Below are 3,334 nucleotides of genomic sequence, written 5' to 3'. Positions count from 1 at the left end.
AGGAAACAAAAAAATCCCATAAAGAATTACAGGAGATCACAAGTAAACAAGTAGAAGCTCTTAAAGAGGAAACAAACAAACAAACAAAAAAAAAAACCTTAAGGAATTACAGGAAAACACAAACAGGTAAAGGAATTTGAGCAAAACCATTCAGGACCTAAAAATGGAAGTAGAAACAATTAAGAAATCACAAAGAGAGACAACACTGGAGTTAGAAATCTTGGCAACATCATCATCACCAACAGAATATAAGAGATAGAAGAAAGAATCTCAGGTGCAGAAGATACCGGTAGAAAACATTGATACTACAGTCAAAGAAAATGCAAAATGCAAAAAGATCCTAACCCAAAACATCCAGGAAATCCAGGACACAATGAGAAGACCAAATCTAAGGATAATAGGTATAGAAGAGAGTGAACTTAAAGGGCCAGTAATATATTCAACAAAATTATAGAAGAAAACTTCTCTAACCTAAATAAAGAGATGCCCATGAACATACAAGAAGCCTATAGAACTCCAAATAGATTGGACCAGAAAAGAAATTCCTCCCACCACATAATAGTCAAAATAACAAATGCATTAAACAAAGAAAAAATACTAAAAGAAGTAAGGAAAAAAGATCAAGTAACATATAAAGGCAGGCTTATCAGAATTACACCAGACTTCTCACCAGAGACTATGAAAGCTAGAAGAACCTGGACAGAAGTCACACATACCCTAAGAGAACACAAATGCCAGCCCAGACTACTATACCCAGCAAAACTCTCAATCAACATAGAGGGAGAAACTGAAGTATTCCATGATAAAACCAAATTCACACAATATATTTCCACAAATCAAGCCCTTCAAAGAGTAATAAAAGGAAAACTCCAACACAAGGAGGGGAACTACATCCCTGAAAAAACAAAAATGTAATCTTCCAACAAATCTAAAAGAAGATGGCCACATGAACAGAATTCCAGCTCTAACAACAAAAATAACAGGAAGCAACAATTAGTTTTCCTTAATATCTATTAATATCAATGGACTCAATTCCCCAATAAAAAGATATAGACTATCAGATTGGGTACGTAAACAGGACCCAACATTTTGTTGCATACAGGAAACCCATCTCAGTGACAAAGACAGACACTAAAACAATTCTCTAGCCAATGGACCCAAGAAAAAAGCTGGAGTAGCCATTCTAATATCGAATAAAATTGACTTTCACCCTTAGGTGATCAAAAAAGATAAGGAGAGACACTTCATATTCATCAAAGATATGATGTACCAAGATGAATTCTCAATTCTGAACCTCTATGCTCCAAATTAAAGGGCATCTACATTCATAAAAGAAACTTTGCTAAAGCTCAAAGCACACATTACACTGCACACAACAGTAGTGGGAGATTTCAACACCCCACTCTCTGGAATGGACAGATCATGGAAATAGAAACTAAACCAGGACACAGTGAGACTAACAGAAGTTATGGAACAGATAGATTTAACAGATATCTATAGAACATTTTATCCTAAAACAAAAGGATATACCTTCTTCTCAGCATCTCATGGTTCCTTCTCCAAAATTGATCATATAATTGGTCACAAATCAGGCCTCAACAGATACAAGAAGATTGAAATAATTCCTTGTATCCTATCAGATCGCCATGGACTATGGGTGCTCCTCAATAACAACATAAACAATAGAGTACCCACATACACGTGGAAGCTTAACAACACTCTACTGAATGATAACTTGGTCAAGAAAGAAATAAAGAAATTAAAGACTTTCTAGAGTTTAATGAAAATGAAGCCACAACATACCCAAACTTATGGGGTATGATGAAAGCAATCCTAAGAAGAATACTCATAGCTCTAAGTGCCTACAAAAAGAAACTGGAAAGAGCATACACCAGCATTTTGACAGCACCTCTGAAATCTCTAGGACCAAAAGAAGCAAATTCACCCAAGAGGAGTCAAAGGCAGGAAATAATCAAACTCAGGGCTGAAATCAACCAAATAGAAACAAAAAGAACTATACAAAGAATCAACCAAACCAGGAGCTGGTTCTTTGAGAAAGTCAACAAAATAGATAAACCCTTAGCCAGACTAACTAGAGGGCACAGAGACCATATCCTAATTAACAAGATAAGAAATAAAAAGGGAGACATAACAACAGATACTGATGAAATCAAAACAATCATGAGATCCCACTACAAAAGCCTATACTCAACAAAACTGGAAAACCTGGATGAAATGGACAATTTTCTAGACAGATACCAGGTACCAAAGTTAAATCAAGATCAGATCAATGATCTAAACAGTCCCATATCTGCTAAGGAAATAGAAACAGTCATTAATAGTCTCCCAACCAAAAAAAGCCCATGACCAGATGGGTTTAGTGCAGAGTTTCATCAAACCTTCAAAGAACACCTAATTCCAATATTCCTCAAACTATTCCACAAAATAGAAACTGAAGGCACTCTACCCAATTTGTTCTATGAAGCTATAATTACTCTTACACCTAAACCACACAAAGACCTAACGAAGAAAGAAAACTTCAGACCAATTTCCCTTATGAATATCAATGCAAAAATACTCAATAAAATTCTTGCAAACCAAATCAAAAAACACATCAAAATGATCACCCATCATGATCAAGTAGGCTTCATCCCAGGAAGGCAGGGATGAAACATATGATCATCTCACTAGATGCTGAGAAAGCATTTGGCAAAATCCAACATCCCTTCATGATAAAGTCTTGGAAAGATCAGGAATTCAAGGTTCATGTTTGAACATAGTAAAAGCAATATACAGAAAACCAGTAGCCAACATCAAACTAAATGGAGAGAAACTTGAAGCAATCCCACTAAAATCAGGGACTAGACAAGGTTGCCCACTCTCTCCCTACCTATTCAATATTGTACTTGAAGTCCTAGCCAGAGCAATTAGACAACAAAAGGATATCAAAGGGATACAAATTGGGAAGGAAGAAGTCAAATTATCACTATTTGCTGATGATATGATAGTATACTTAAGTGGCCCCCAAAATTCCACCAGAGTGCTCCTAAAACTGATAAACAACTTCAGCAAAGTAGCTGGATATAAAATTAACTCAAGCAAATCAGAGGTCTTCCTATACACAAAGGATAAACTGGCTGAGAAAGAAATTAGGAAAACAACACCCTTGACAATAGTTACAAATAATATAAAATACCTTGGTGTAACTCTAACTAAGCAAGTAAAAGATCTGTTTGACAAGAACTTCAAGTCTCTGAAAAAGGAAATTGAAGAAGATCTCAGAAGACGGAAAGATCTCTAATGCTCGTGGATTGGCAGGATTAATATAGTAAAA

Source organism: Mastomys coucha, unplaced genomic scaffold (genome assembly GCF_008632895.1).
Source record: "Mastomys coucha isolate ucsf_1 unplaced genomic scaffold, UCSF_Mcou_1 pScaffold22, whole genome shotgun sequence".
NCBI classification, from domain to species: Eukaryota; Metazoa; Chordata; class Mammalia; order Rodentia; family Muridae; genus Mastomys; species Mastomys coucha.
Note: the sequence above shows the minus strand (reverse complement) of the source record.